The sequence below is a fragment of the Cucumis sativus genome, chromosome 4 (genome assembly GCF_000004075.3).
Source record: "Cucumis sativus cultivar 9930 chromosome 4, Cucumber_9930_V3, whole genome shotgun sequence".
Classification (NCBI taxonomy): domain Eukaryota; kingdom Viridiplantae; phylum Streptophyta; class Magnoliopsida; order Cucurbitales; family Cucurbitaceae; genus Cucumis; species Cucumis sativus.
The window spans coordinates 7,198,626-7,216,292 of record NC_026658.2 but is presented as its reverse complement, the minus strand read 5'-3'; positions in this window follow the sequence as shown (position 1 = coordinate 7,216,292).

Genomic DNA, 17,667 nt, shown 5'->3' with positions numbered 1-17,667 from the left:
ATCGTCAGTGATCCCACTTCTAGTAAGAACAATCATACATCTTTACCTGTCGTCAGCGATTCCACTTCTACTAGGAACACTACAAGAAATAGACTTTTTCCCGATGCATAAAGACGTGTTGGACAAGACTACCAAGTACGTCGAAAAAGGTTCTCTAGACGCAGGACTACATGTTTGGGAAGACCGTAAAAAAAACGTCATGAGACATATTTTCAACATGTGAATGTGTTGACATTGGGAATAGGGTACACCCGACACTGATGTAGTCAATGTCGGGAATAGGGTATTCATGACGTCATGGTCTAGCATCAGGATTGGCGCTTCCCTGATGTTGCGTCAGAATACTCTTTCCCCAGTGTCGTTCTTCAAGCGTCAGGAATACGTGACGAAACCTGATGTAAAGTGGCATTAGGAGATCCTTGCCGCTCGACTGTGCCATGACCTTGATATATACGTGAAACCTGATCCAAACAATCTCTATGACCAAAGCACACGCTCATCTCGCCTACACATGCATGACTTACGACCACTACCTAGTTTGTTTAACTTCCAGAATTATGACCCATGTTTGAAAAATCATAACCTAAAATCTATACCTCTTTTGCTAAAACTTTCTTCTACAAAGATTCTCTAAATTGAGTTTACTTTCTTACCTCAAATTTTGTGAAAGAAAATTCCAAAAGTACACCTTATTCAGAATCTCCTAAAAAATGACATTCTCGCTTTCTCTTGATTAAAACACAAACCTTCTTGATTCCAAAATAACTAGCAGTCCTCTCTCATAAACTAGACTTAATTTCTGATTTTTCAAGACTAATTTGAGTAATTTTCCACAAGTAAGTTGTGAGAAATTGATTGTTGAAGCTGACCTACTTACAGAGACTCTTGCATGTAATTAGTCCTTAATTAGACTCAGTTCTTAAGCTCTTATTAACACCTCAACATCTCCTCCACGTTCTCCTTGGTTGCAAAAATGCATGATGACATGGGTTAGACACCTCTCAAGGCTTTCTTTGCATGGTCCAACCGTCCAAAGACTAGCCTCAAACGCCTAAGTATCACTTCAAGGAGGTTAGTTTCCTTACTTGGTCGCCTATTCCATGACCCGCGGCAAGCTAACCTCTTTAGAGGTTCTCAATCCTCTTCTTGCCTCCCCATGACACCCTTTTGGAGGTTCTCTAGCATTTTTTTGCCGCCCATATAACCTCCAAAAATCTTAAGACCAAAATTTGACACTTAAACAACACTTTCCAACTTTTCTTTTATTCTCAAACCTAAACTTGAATTTCAAATATTTTTACTTACTTTTTCCATAAATTTCATTTTTCTTGTCCTTAACCAATCTTAGTGAATCTAAAGGTTAAAGAAATTTCGAATTTCACATTTAACTTCTTCTGATGCCATGTGTAATGGTGTTAGGAGTTCCCTTTTAAAAACCCATTTTTTCGATCCGTGTTTACAGATTTGAAGCCATTCACCATCAAACTCCGCCGTTCGATCTTCACATTTGCTCTCTACCCCTTGTTGGTTCTTCCTTTTTTTGCTCTTTATTTTGGTTTAGGAATTAGAAATATTATTAAATTTGTGATTGTTTTTGTGTTTTTTTTTTTGTATGTCAAGGGTCTCTTGTTATTTTAATTGTCGTCGTCGTCGCCAATCCTCTTTTTCACTTGTTGCTGCCACCAACCCACCGGTATATAATTCTTTGGTATTTTGTTGTTGATTGTGTAATTTTTTTTTTTTATTGTTGATTTTGTTGTTATTCATTTATTGTTATTGTTCTTTATGTTCTTGGTTCTACCTTTCGGTGCCGCCACCACCACCCCTATCTCTTTCGATTAGTTATTTATTTAAGTTAGATTTTTGCTCTAAAATCCTAAATCCTACTTCTAATTTTGCCTTAGCTTTTCTAATTCTTTCGATTCGTTTGCTTAGATCTCGTTCTCGATTTTGAAAAAAAAAAAAATAGAAGATCTCTCGACGCACAAAATAAAATGTCAGGAGATGTCAAGGGATCTCCCGACTCTATATTATGTTGTTCTAAAAGTCTTTGGTTTTGTTAGTTACCTTTGGTTTCTGTTTTTTGTTCCAGTACCTCAAGAAGTTATTCCAACAAAAAGTCTTTCAAAATCGATGTTTCCAAAACAAAAGCCTTTGTGTGAATAAAATCTTTCCATAAAATTACATTGGTCATTCTTTAGAGGAAGACAATTAAAAGAATAGAAAAGCCTAACATCCTTCAATATCAAAATTTTCTTTTAAACGAGGGAAAGGAGAAACTAATTAACTCATTTTAACATATCATTCCTCCTAGATCAACGTTCTCTTTCAAACCTCTCAACGAATCGATACGACCTCGGAGGACGACTTTAGCTAAAACTCAAGCAATTTCTTGAAAACTTGCTGTTAAATTAATAATAAAATTAAAATGACAAAGTGAACCTAGGTTGTATTTGGTATGACCTCGAGGTTGGAATCCACCAACCTATAATTGTTATACCAAAAAAAAAAAAAGAAAAATAATTAAACAATCCAATAAGTTGTACGAGGAAGGTGAGTCAAAGCATCAAATATGGTGATACCTATACATCCATACAATTATTGTATACTAAATTAATGAAATATTTTGCCTACATACCAATCTCTCACACACATAAGATCAATTTCTCCTTTGAAAGAACTTTGTATCTAAAAACTTACCCACCAATTTCTCATTAAATAAGCTATAACTTTTTTATAAAAAAAAGTTCATATATTTTTCATTTAACTCCCAAATTAAACATATATGTCGTTTATTTATAAAATTTTGTACATAAAAAAGTATAGTTCTTTTTTTTGTTTGTTTGTTGATAATTCAACAATGAACAACTTCAATGATGAGAAAGAAGCATGAAGGAGTGCATGAATGAGTATTTAATATAAACCAATCCGTCATTTTCTTCTTTGGTCAAATCTTTATTTAGGAGACAACACCCACCTAAATGCATTCTTTTTTATTTTCCCACAATTTTCCTTTCATTTTCCCGGGAAAGTGATGCAAAAAGGGATAAGTGCCAAAATAATAAGGCATTGAATATAATAGCTTCTGCCCATAACTCTATTATTTATACTTGTTTTCATGATTATTAAATTTATTGTTTTCCCTTCAAACATTTCACTAAATCTTAAGGACTTATATAATCAAATTCTTAAACATTCAACATTTACTTTTATTTTGTTAAGTTTCATGACTTTATAAAATTTCTATTATCTCAATTGATCATTGCAGGTCATTTTTCTCATTGAAATACATTTCATTAGACTTAAAATTTAACTTTATATTCACCTTATATTAATTGATTTAATAGATATATAATTGAATTTTAAGTCTAATATGAAGAATTTTGTATCTTCAACTTTAAGAAAAACAAAATTTAAGTTTAAAAACTCATTAAACAAAGGAAGGAGAGGTATTTATATGTTAAAAGTTAGAGAGCAAACAGATAGAAACCTAAAAGATGAAGGGCTAAAATTGTAATATGACCCATACAAATAATATGAATTAGTTTGGTGCAATATAAATAAAAGAAAATTAATCAATGAATTTGCATCATATTGCAATCTTTGACTTTGCTACATCAGATATATATTAAACCCTACTCTTCCTTTTTCCAAAACATTATAATTTCTAATAGCTTAAATGGCTTGATTTTAAGGTATATTTTCAAATATAATATAATGAATTAACTTTTAAATTCTATCAATGATAAACATTGATAAATTTATATCAGTATAATCTATCAATGCATTTAATAGATATCGATATATTTATATCATTGTCTATCGTTCATCAACTTTGCCATTTTCAAATTTTTGAGAGGGTTTCAAAACTATCTTGAGTCTTTCTGGAATCCTTCAATTTCTTTCAATAAATTGTTTTCAAAATTAAATAGTTCATGAATTATTTTGATTAGACGACATTGATTGGAAAAATAATAAATCAAAGGAATTTAATTAGTAATTTGGTTTATTATTAATATATATATATATATATATATATATATATATATATATATATATATTTTTATAGTTGAGCCATCAATTTACGTTAGGTTTGTTTGATAATAACGAAAAGCAAACCATTACTAAAACAAGTTTTTTTTTAACAATAATTTAATATATAAAATTTAAAGTCTAATTAAACATATTAATATAAAATTTAAATTCCTTGTTAAATTAAACATCAAAATCTATGTGTTAATTATTTACTTACACATATTGAACTATTTTTTTTAAAAAAAATTGAGTTATAAAACATTTTCGAGTATTCACTTACACATATTGATATTTAAATATAAAAAAAAAACAAAAGTTGAAGGCGAAGCAATGAAGTTGAAAGATAAATTAAAAAATATATAAATGAGAAGTACAGCCTCTAAATATTTGTAAAAAAAAAAAAATGATGAAACTTTATTTCCCTTAATATTTGTTGATCTCATAGAAATTAGGTTGCATATAATTGTTGTTGTTATTATTAATATTTAGGGAAAATGAAGTTGATTTGACAATCCCTAATATTAATGGTCTATGTAATTTGTGGTTGTAGGACTGTTTTGGAATCTCCTTTTGTGAAAAATTAAGACAATAACACACTTTTAATTTCAATTTAATCAAATCAATCAAACCGACATATCAATCAATTTATTTAGAATCTCTAATAATTACTTTTTAATGAAGAGCAAAGAAAATTCGCACTTTTATTTCCTTCTTATATTTTAAAGTACTAAATCTTCATATATAAACCAAAAAAAGAATTGCATAAATGCAAAATAATTGTTTTAAGTCCCATCACCTCAATCCTTTTCTTCAGTAAATAGAGCTTTTTGAAGAATTTATGAAATGAAGTTATGCGACCTAAAATGAAAGTATTATTGGTACATCTCCATTTGAGTATGGAATTTTGATAAACACGTAATTGGTTAATTAACTGGAGAGCGAGAGAGAGAGATGAGGCCAACCCGTAGAGCAAAGCATTGCCGACACAGAATGCTTCATCACCTTTGACTGCTAAATTATATATACATATCTCTCTTCAAACTCAACACATTCACCTAATTCTTAAATAATTTAGGTTTTGTTTTGTTTTGTTTTGTATCACATTTCAATCATTCTTCTCTTCCCTTTTATTCAATGGCCTGTCCTACTCCTACTTCCCTACCCATTATTCTTTTCCAAACCCACCCTTTTTGGCCTCTCATTCACATTTCACACACCTACTTCTGCCTTTCCTTTTCTTTTTTGGAGTTTACTGCCTTCTTCTGCCTCTTCAATCCTAAACCCATTTCTATATCCCTTTCCGTTTTTCACTTAAATTTTCTGTCCATTTACTTACCTCAATGACGACCTACAAACTTAATTGGAAACAGTTTTGAATATACATGCATATAAGTTTATGCATATACATTTCTTTTTATCATCTAATTCAAAGATGTTAATATTTATTGTTTAATATACAATCTTAAGGATTTATGGTATAATCATACAAATAAAACTTAAAATATATAAATAATATATACTAGTTAATATAGCAAGAGTGATTGGACAAAAACTAATAATGAGAGTTTGTTTTTTCATGGCTGAGAGTATTTTTAGTTAGGTATAGCTCTTGTTAAAAGACTTATAATTAAAAACAATGAACTAAGGGTGGAGGTATTTTGTTTAAGTATTAAAATTATATTATTTGTTATTAAGAAACAGGGAAATTATTGGGAATGATTATTTGAATATATCCTTGTTAGCTTAGCTAGCATGCATTTTATTATTTTTGTTATGTGTATATATATTTAAAAATAGTTGGTTCAATGATGGTTATTGTTACGAAAGTTATAAGGATTCCTATTGAGATTATCATCTTTAATTAATTGAAAAAGTTAGCTCCAAAGCAATTTATCCTTTAAAACTTAAAACCTTCATTTCTTGTGAAGGGTACGTAGGAGAGTTTTAGAAGCAACATCTCTATTAATCTTTGGTGAATATTGTTTATAGTGAAGACTATGATTACATTATCGGAGATCACAATGCTCTCTAACATTTTCATTTATAACTATAATAAATACGAATGCCCTTAAACTATCCATAACAATCATTGCTCTTGGTTATGTGGCTGTGAACAAAATCAGATCAAAATCTGATATCCTACTGAATTCAAGGAGTTACAGTAGGTTTGCTATGAACACTGTAATTTCTTCCAAGTAATATTAGTATTGGAGGCATGGCTTAATTAAAAGTAGGAGCATCATCTTTACACTGACAAACCCAATAAGTCCTTATCACATGGGAGACTAATAGATCAAATCTAAACTTTTAAGTACGAACACTTAAATTTTGAAAATTAGAATTATTGTGAACCCTCCGATTAATCTTCATTTAGGGAATTTAAATTGTCTATTCACTACGATTATTGAACTAATTAAGTTATTGTTATTTATTAGTGTCCCGTGATGTGAACTTGAGTATTATCCATTTCTTTTTTTTAAAATACTCTTTAAAACATTATTAATTTTTCTATTTTAATATGGATAGTAACATATAGTGAGAGATTACATTTGAAAATGTGATAAAAACGATGCTGAAATCGATAACAATAATTAAAGTTTTGAAAAAGAATTTAAAATAGGATGTTGTTTATATAAAATATCATCTAAGTACTTACCACATGTTGTTTATATACAAATACTTTAATTTTTATATGGACTGCACTTATAAATTGCCTAGCTAATTGGTTAATATTTTGTTTTTTTTTTCTTTTAAAGGATTACAATTATTAAACCCATTTGATAATTTCCATATAATTTTCATATTTGATTGACTTGAGTCAATTACTTTTTAATTTTTGGCCCTTTTCAAGTATTGAAGAAAAAGCATAGGATAATGAAGGGACAAGAGTGTGAGAAAGTCTAAAAAGATGATAAAATGGTTCAAATGTCTGAATTGATGACAAGTATATATAATGCACATTTGTGCTTCTACACACATTGGCCAATGGTTCAGTCTACCAATTTTGACCCTTTTTTTAGCACTTTTGAGTAGCCAAACTCAGTTTGACAAAAACAACTTTTCAACTTTTTCAACTTTTCCTAAAATATATATTTATGTAAAACTCAATTATCAAATATCAGAGGTGGGGTTCATATGGAAGTAATATAACCCAATGGCACCTTACCTTTTGTGTCTAATAGGTATTCATCAACATCTTAAATCAATGTATCTATTCATTACAAAATAAAATTATTAGGGTTGAACTTTACATAATTTCTTCTTTAAAAAAGCAATACCAATAATTTTTTAATATATATATATATTTAAATTTATTAGTATATAAAATTTAAAGTTTATAAATCTGTAAATATTATAAAGATTCCACAACCTAAGATCAAGGTACAAAAAGGACACAAAAACACAAAGCAATAAAGCAGCCAAACAACCAAGCACTGTTAACACAAGATTTGATGATGAAAATTTAAGTTGTGAAAATGAACTTTGTTTTATTCATTTGTACTGTTACAATCTCTAACTTTTATTCTCTCATGCTTTTGATCATTAAGTTGGTCGACCAACTTTTGCGTTCAATGATTTTTTTCGAGGATCGACCTCTGGACTTATTAGTTTTATTTAAGGATGGACCTTTGGGGCTTGTTGATTTTCTTTAAGATCAATTTTCAATTCGAAGATGGTGAGGAAACAATCAATTTGTTGAAGCTTTCAAATATTTGAGAAAATCAATCTTTAGTTTGATAGATGATAAAAAGTCGAACAATTTGTTAAAGTCCTCAAATCTTTGGGAAGATCAACCTTCAGTTTGTAGATAGCAAAAAGTCGATCAATTTGTTAAAGCCTTAAAATTTACGAGTGATGGAAAATAGCATACATTCGCAACAAAAAAAACAAGATCAATTTTACTCTAAATGCATATAAACCATTTGGAAATTAACATGCATAATCTACCCTAATTATGTGAAATTAGGGTTAAAAGAAAACATACGTTCGAAACTTTTTGATCCTTGTAATCTCCTCACAAACACGAATGTGAGATCTAATTGTGTGATTCAATTAGGGCAATATGATGTTTATCATGATGAATGCATGGTTGGTAGAGGTTATGTCGTAGACAAGCAAGTATACCCATCTAATAATGGATGATATTTGATCAAAACATGTGGTTGTAAGTTATGGTCTCCATTTTTTGTGAAAGTTTTAGTTATTTGGAGAATGAATTACTTTGTATGGAAAAAAACTCACATTGCTAACACTCTTCAATATTAACATGATCAGTTGAAATGTACTTAGCGTTATTTTCTATATTAATTCGTGTAAGGTTTTAAAAGAATTCCTTGGAGTATAGAAGCCATGCAGTAAATTCTTGTAAAACATATGCCAAATATTGCTTAATATTTGTAATTTAAATGATGATCAATATATAAAGAGATAGGGATGCTTGATTATTTAAATTGTATGAAAAGTGATAGGGTAAAAGAAATAATTACAATAAAAAACTGGATTTTATTGATTGGACAAAAGTGTATAAATAAGTAATGAAGTGAGTATATAGACTATATGTTGTGTTGATAAATCACCTATTATAACATAGAATTAATTAGCAAATTTGATGATATTTTTAAAAGTTGTAAAATTCGAATTTGTTTGTAAGGGTAAATAAAAGCGATATAATTATAAAACTACACAAAAATTAACAATTTATAAGATATTGAATATTCTCAAAACAATAATAATGCACTTTGAGTTGGATGCCAATACACTTTATGTATATATAATAGGAAATGGTATATTAAAAGTAAAAAGTAGGATGATAATTACTAATTAGCCTACATTCTAGTATGGTCCAATTACAAATATTATGAGCGCAATTTTATATTTATTTTATGAATTTATATTTATAACGAGAATAATTTGAGATTTAATTAATACGGTGTTTTAAAAATATATAACAAAGCGGCAAAATATTTACACTGTATAGAACAATTTCAGAAAAAAAATCATAGGTATGAAATGAAAAATACAAAAAAAACGTCATATGATTAATTGGTACTCAACATGCGTAATATATTTGGTAAACGATTGTTTAGATTTGACTATTAATTTGGCAAGTCGAATTTAAACGATTTTTTTTCAAGATTTTTTTGGTATATGATTGTTTAGATTTAATCATTTAAATTTGGGTAGCCAAACTTAAACGATTTTTTTCAAGATTTTTTTGTACTTGTTTAGATTTAGTATACGATCGTTTATATTTAGTACAACATCGATTAGATTTGATCGTTTAAATTTGGCTATCCAAGTCTAAACGATTTTTTAAATATTTTGTTGGATGATCGTTTAGATTTGATTATTTAATATTCCAATGATTTATTTTCACGATATTTTATATTTGACACACAATCTTAAGCAACCAAATAACAATTTGAAAAATAAATTTAAAAAAAACGGATCTTTTATAATTGATACACGATCTTGAATCAAATAAAAATTTGAAAAAAATAAAAGAAAATGAGAAAAAGACGATGGAAGGCAAAAGAAAAATTGCAGAAGAAAGAAGATGGAAAGTAAGGACAAATATAAATATTTTTAAAATAATTGTAGAATAAGAGAAAAAGATGATGGAAAGAAAAAAATTTACACCTATCTCCTGTTAGGTAGTTGCAGATGCCAAGAAAGGATGTCAAACCTACAAATGACATAAAACTACTGTAATTAGAATATCACATATGGGAAATAACACCACATTAAATGTTGAATAATATGTACCCCAAGTGATCATAGCTATTTGTGTTGCTGACTCATATCCTTGATCATCTTCTTCATCTTCCCCATTTCTTGTGCATAGTTCTCTTCCATTTTTCGAACATTTTCTTCCATTCTTCAGTCTCAGTTCTCTTTCCTTAGTCGTTCTTCTTCAATTTGGCAGTTAGCATTTTCAAGGCTGATCCTTAGTTCGCTAACCTCCGTCATGTGCCTTGTGGTCATAAGAGGAGAAAGAATTGGAAGTAGAACATACTCTTCCTTAACTTGGGCTTGGGGCTCCAACCAAGACCTTTTGAGTAGCCCGGTCGTATACCCAAAATGGTTTCACATATCTCGTCCCCAGAGAGTGGTTGAGAACCCTCTAGAATGGGCTGAGACTGAAGTTCCAGCATTTGATTCTGCGTAATACAAGTTGTAAGTTATGAGAGATAATGAGAATTAAATTGAAAAGTAATAAAAAGTTTTGTAAACTTATACGTGCGTCCTCTGCCGGTGAGTTTTTTTGAAAAAACTCAACACAATCCACTAAGTGACCACGTTCTTCAATGAGCTCGAGTCGTCATTGAAGGAAGGACTTGGATCCGCTCCTGTCGTTCTAAGGCTGCTTCGCTCTAGCAACCTTACAAACATTTGATTGCTTCTACATTCAAACAATGATCAAAACATTATATCCAAACAACAAATTAAATGAAGTACTATTAATTGATTTTAAGGTAGACAATATAACCCACCTGAAACTGTCGAGTCATGTAATGGTTACAAAGAAAGTGCCAATTTGGCAATCAATTGACCAATCTCGTGGTGGGTTTGGACGTGCTTCTTTGGGGTTTCTGTACTTCTTGAAGTGTCAGTGGTTGTCTCCCCTGAATTTCTTCAATACGCTAAGCATTTGATGCTCAACAAACCGATTAAGTGCTGGATCTTCGAGAAATAAATTTGAGCATTAGTCTTTTACATATATAGGTTCAACATATATATATGTTAAAAAATTTACAAACTTACCGCTAGTTCGCCATTGACGACCTCAATGCACTCTCATGGTAAATCAGCCCATTTCAAGGCCTGGATTGAAAATGTGTCTCGCGTTAACACATCGATCATGCCACTAAAATGAGGGATGTGTGGCGAAACAGGCCTGTGCCCTCTTAGGGGGATTGAAAGGGGGATCCTCCCATCCTGCTGTACATACCTCTCCAACTCAATGTTCCTAGAGTACTGCTGTGTCCTCGAAATGGGAATGGGAGAGGGTTGAGATGGATCTACTAAAAAACACACTATTAGACCGTCCAACAACCATGACTACAAGTGTTTAGGGTTACCAAACTAATCTAAAGTGTCGCCCACCAAAGACGATCCTCTCACGTTATCTAATGCGTCCAAATTAAGGTAAATGTTTGCCTCATTAACATCGCTCGAAAATTACGTCATAATTCCTACAGACATAAAACCAACAATTGTTAAACAAAGTATAACATGTAGAATACATTATTATTCATAATCCATTGACCCGCTTTGTTGTGATGATGATTGTTCATCATCATCATCGTCTATGAAGTTGTTCGTGACATGATGTAAATTTTGACTCTTTCACATATTTCCATGGTGACAAATTGTAAGAAATTAACACCACAGTCCACATACCGTACGAGGTATTCATATGATTGAACATATTCAATCCATCTAAAGCTAACCCCAAATGAACGTTCTGTGACTTTAAAGAAAAATCAGAAAATTCAAAATTAAAGTGCTTCCATTCCTCTAAATCGGCTGGATATCTCAACACATCCTCTATTTTCACTCGTTTATCCTTATGCCATCTCATGTATGTCGAGCTTTCTTACGATACAAACAAGCACTGTAATCTTGACACCAATGATAAGTAGCGCAATACTTTTTGCAAAATTTCTTTCTCCGATCTGTTAGAACGTCTAATCTTGTATCGAGACTCACCACAAGAATGTTGCAAATCCCCAGACTCATTCAAAAATAATACACTGTCATACTTATAGGCATGAATAGTCTCATATCCTAGACCTAACTCATGCAATTTTCATTTGACTTCATAGAATGAACTAGGGATATTGGTAACTTCATAGAATGTAAACACATTAATAATCAAAGAACTTTTTGCTCCAACCATTAAGGACGTTTACATTCATCATCACCAAAAAGTTTAGGGACAAAAATTCTGAACAATCGAGGTATAGCTCATGACTTGTTTGGTTTAATAACTCTGTAAATACCACGTTGTTCTATCTTCTTCTAAATTTACCCCACTATTAAACAACATTTTATTCTTCAAACCTTTATCCATCTCCTCTACGTGTTCAATACAAGCTTGTAAATCATGCACCATACCCAACATTTCATTATCTTCAAAACATAGATTACTACTAGTTCATTCATAAAAAAGTTACCACTACAGCTCATTCCCTCATCAAGTCTTTGCATACATTTGTGCAAATTCACAGACTCTCCATGATACACTCAGTCTATATAAGAGGAGGTTATTCCAGTTGTTAATAGATGTCGCCTCACACCCTCTAACGAGTCCCAATTTGAATTAACACGTCTTGCATGGATATCTTATTTGTCCGTAATTATTGACGTGATATTTTACAATCTCTAAAAATTGAAAACTTCTTCTCTATGCCAATTGAAAACATATCCCTAAGTTTCATCCAACTCTTATCCATCACGTTAAAAGCCCTAATACATAAATATGTTGAGATTAGTTTTATATCTCTCTCCTCTCAAATACTCCAATTTACTCCATGAATAAGCTATATTGTCCAATCTCCCATCTTGCACTAAAATTAAGTTTAAACTTTTGCAGAAGTCAGTATTGACCATGTTGGCAAAGGTCTTATGAAATTAAATTACTATTAATCTTTCACCGACGTGTATGTGAATTGACATCGGTAAAATACCAACATTTAATTTTACGGTTGGATTTTCTCTGATGCAATTAGTTAAACATCAGAAAAGGTCTGGAAAGACCAACGTTTTCGACTTGTGGTGAGTCTCGGTACATGCTTAGTTCCAACGACAGATCATCAGGGAAAAATTATGCATAAAGCATTGTGCTACCATCCGTTTGTGCCAAGATTACAAGGCTTGTTTATATCGCAAAAAAGCTCGACATACATGAGATATCATAAGGATAAATGAGTGGAAACAGAGGACGTGTTGAGACATCCAACTGATGCAGAGGGATGGAAACACTTTGATTCTTAATTTTCTGATTTTACTTTAGCGCCACGTAACGTTTGTTTGGGGTTAGCTTCAAATAGATCTAATCAGTTAGGTCATACGAGTACCTCATACAGTATGTGGCCTGTGGTGTTAATTCCTTACAATATTCTGCCATAGAAATGGATGAAAGAGTCAAACTTTTTCATGTGTTTGCTCATTTTCGACCCCAAAATCTCCTAGTAGGGAAATTCATATGTACCTTCAGCTATTAATTGAGGAATTCAAAAATCTATGGACTTTTGGTGTGTGCGTATTACTATCTTACGAATCAACCATTCATTATTTTTAGGGTTTCTAGAAATTTAGAAAGAAATTTAATATAAAACTATCGTTAGTTCTTTTGTCAGGGTTTTCTAGAATAATGAATGGTTGATCCGTACGTATGACTATCTTACATATTTGTAATTCTCTTAGCCATTTTTAGGGAAAATCGTTATTCAAACATAAGTCCTATGAATTAAAGAAATAAATGTTAATTAATTTGATTTAAATACTAAAATTCTGAAAATTTTGTTGTGAACTATCGGCATATATTTAGAGGATATTGGAAAAATATTGTCATTCTCGAAAATATCATAAATTAGTTAAAATTTTTCAATAATGAGTGTACTTTGCAAATCCACTGTATTTGTAAAAAGAAAATGTATTGTCCTACATAAAGAGGTAAAAACGGATAAAAAAAAGTAAAAAAAATTTGCAACCACTAGTTTTGTCAAAAAAATTAATATTTTTTAGATTCGCTATTTTCATGTTCGTTATTCAAAATTTTCTCATTCTCACGATTATCTCTATATTTTATATGGAAGAGACACTTAAAGAAAAAGAAAGAAAAAAAAAGGAGAGCCTTAGATTTTGTATGAAACATGAAATAGAGAGAGACTTTTCAAAATATGGGAAAGAGAGAGGTGAGGGGTTACACATTTATGCTTGAAAATAAAAAATAAATAAATGGGGTTAATATTTAGAAAAAAATATAATTAGACATATTCATTCTAACAAACTCATTATTGTAGGATAGAGACCTAATATATATCCATTTATCAACAACCCTTTTTTCAATATAATCATTTTTTATATTATATTAGTGAACCAATAGTTTTTTAAATTGGTGAACCCTACAAACAACCCATGAACTTAAATATATAATTCCATTCCGGTTACTCTTAATATTATACCATTCTCTAAACACGGGTAGATTTATTAAGGGTTAGAGGTACGTGCTCCCCTCACATTATCAAATTTAATATTTTAATATTAAGTTTAACGTTTCAGATTACAACATATAATAAATTTAGCTTTTTTTTTAACTAAATTCTGGTTCTGGTGTAGTCACTGTGCCTCCACGTACAAAACCCTAATATGTACGTGTTCAATTTTTACCTATTATAATTACTTTTACAAAATAGTTTTATATTAAATTTCTTTCTAAATTTCTAGAAAACCCTAAGAAAAGAACTAAGTAAAGCCAAACGATTGAAGATTGTTTGGAAGATAATGGATTATTGCTTTCAACCACTATAGTTTTTTTGTTTGATTTGAAAAGCAAGCATATTATTTTTGTTTATTTTTGAAAATGGATTTTGAAAAAACATGTGTTTCTTTTGTAAATAATTCAAAAGAAATTTGTTTTTAATGAGGAAAGAAAATTAAAAATAAATTTTATTTTAGAAAACAAAACTAGTTACCAATTATATATAGGTTTTGTTTTTGATAAACACAAATTTAAAAGCAGAACTTAAAAAGAAAAAGTACTCTTGCTTTTTAGGGTGATGATCAAGAATGTGAGGTCTCAAATAGAATAGAGTGTGTAATTAAAATAAAGCAATGTAAGTTTGTATGGTTTAGAAACATTTTGTAACAATTATTAACCTAATTAAATATAAAGATGGAAAGACTTAAAATAAGTTAATTGAAAAGAAGAGTATTTATATGGTTGATCAAAAAAAGGAAAATAAACTATATGTTATTATTAATATGTGTGTGTGTGTGTGTTGCACGAGTGGGAAGCATTAATGGAGGTGTCACATTCTAACTTAGCTTATGGTCTCAGCAAGATACCAAAGATAGAATAAATGTCAGTTTTTGTGGCCATTACATGACTTTAATTAATTTAGCCTTAGGTCATCTACATTCCAATTCATTTAGACTTCAACAATCTTGCTGTCCTCCTACTTGTCTTAGGCCATAGCTAACCCATATTAAGTTAGCAAGCCTGTTCATGAATCATGCATATATATATATATATAAACTTTACCCATACATTCTTCCCTAATTGCTTTTATATGTTTATCAAATTGGTTTTTTAACTCAAATTAACTTTCCTTTTTAATATTATAATTTATATATTAAATTTTTTGGATTACGTATTAACGCTTGCATATATGACTTCACATTCTCTTTTAGCCATTTTTCACGTCCTATACCATCATCTTCTGCTATCATCTTAAAATTTTAATTCATAAAAAAACTTAGAATGATAGACACTGGTAGATTTATGTAGAGGTCATCGAGACACGTGCTCCTCTCACATTATCGATTTTTGTATTTTAATATTAATTTTAAAGTGTTTGATTATAATTTATATTAAATAATGTTTTATTTTCAACAAAATATGGTTGTAGCGTAATGGTTCTGCTTTCATTTTCACAACGATTGAATCATGGGCTTTGAGTTGAAAATAATCTTGATTAACAATTTCAAAATTACCCCTAGCATCGGCTTACTTTACTCTATGCATGCTAATATAAACGAAGACGATTGAACATTGGAAACTTAATGACTGAGTTATGAAACCATAGGTGACAACAGTTGGCAGGCATAAAGTGGTGAAATTTTGTGTTTTTTCCTCACTCACATACTTTCTAGGGAAGAAAATCAAAGAAAATTATGAAATAACTTTTAATTCTTTAATCATATATTTTCATATCCTCAACACTCTGGTTTGAGAGTGATATTGATTCATTCATTTCCTCTTCATTAACTTATAAGATGCTAAACTGTGTGTAGCCAAAAATAATTGAAAAGGAATTGAATTGTACAACCTGATATCTTAGTTATGAGGGTGACATGAGTGAGAATTAGGAGGTTTGATGGATATATAAATTCATTTTAATTTGCCCTACTTGGGGTGAAGGACCTATTCAACACTATCGATGTGTCCAAATTCAACTACAATTTAATTAATGATAGAATTGGTACTTGGAACACAATCCACATACTGACTCCTTTATTATAATTTATTTTCCATTTATTCATTCACATTCACATTAACTTTCTTTTTCAAAATTAAGGAGCTATTATTATTAAATTACATTTTGTTTTATTGACATCAATTTGTGAGAAGGAAAGTATAGGATTACTTTATATCCCATAACATTTTAATTTAGACTAAATCGGGATAAGCTTCGACTTCGGAGTGATATGTTCATATTGTACTATCTTTGGAATGAAGCTGTAGCAATCCAAATGTTGTAGAGTGTAGGGTTTGATAAGTGTTGTCCAACCAGAGATGAACGTAAATGGATAATTAAGAAACCCTAAGGGGATATAAAGAAAATAATCAAAAGGGTGAAATGCATCAAAGTTATGGAAAAACTGCACAGAATTGCCTTCCTAAAGTCAAAATATATATCACTTTCTTTTGTTTTCTTTTTAAGGAAAACTTAAAGATGAGTTTGGTGGAATAAATTAAAGATGAGTTGGAGGCAGCTGCCATACACTGAATAGTAATGATATGCCACATAATATCATTCGTATTTGAATTCAACTTATCCTCACACATCAACTACGCTATAGATCATTATTTTAGCCCCAAAAAAATTACATCATGTACAAAGAGGAAAAGAATAAAAAACTTCATAACAATATCTTAGTTAATACATTAGGTTAGATATTAGGCACCTCTAAATACATCAATCCACAAAGAATTCAACAAGAGCATATCGGGTAAAGGTAGAAATAATATATTTTAGGTTGGTAAAATGATTTCCTCTTCAATAATTTAGCTAAAAGAATTCATTTCAAATATAACTTTACATTGGGTTTTACATAAACTACACTTTTTGTCTACCAACCCATCATTACTTTTAAATCGTCAATTACATAGTGTTGCTGAATTTATCTCATAAATCATAAATAATATAATTTGATTTTTAGAAAACAAACCCCTTCAAACGGGTCTTATAAGGTTGGAAAATACAACAAAAATCAATGTTAACCCGTGTAAGGTGCTTGTCGTTTATCTCATCGTGGATAATATACAAAACTCCTTACCTTATTCTAAAATAATCTACATTAAAGATGATGTCAATTAATATATCAATTATAATTGAGATAAATTAATTTAATTTATGGCTATTTCTATCTAGTCCAATTTAGAGCAAATGAATACTAATAATTTATTTAAAAGGTTATAGAAAAATAGATTTTTTTTTTTAACATAGTGTTTCAAATCAATATGCATATATAATTAGTGTTGTTGATTGGGGAAGGGTAGCATTAAGAGAAAAACACTGTGAAGTGCTATTTCAAAATGATGTTAGAATAAACTAATTATAAAATTATGCCACGATTGATTGTGATAATTTTAGTTGCAATGTTTTGAGATTGTGACAA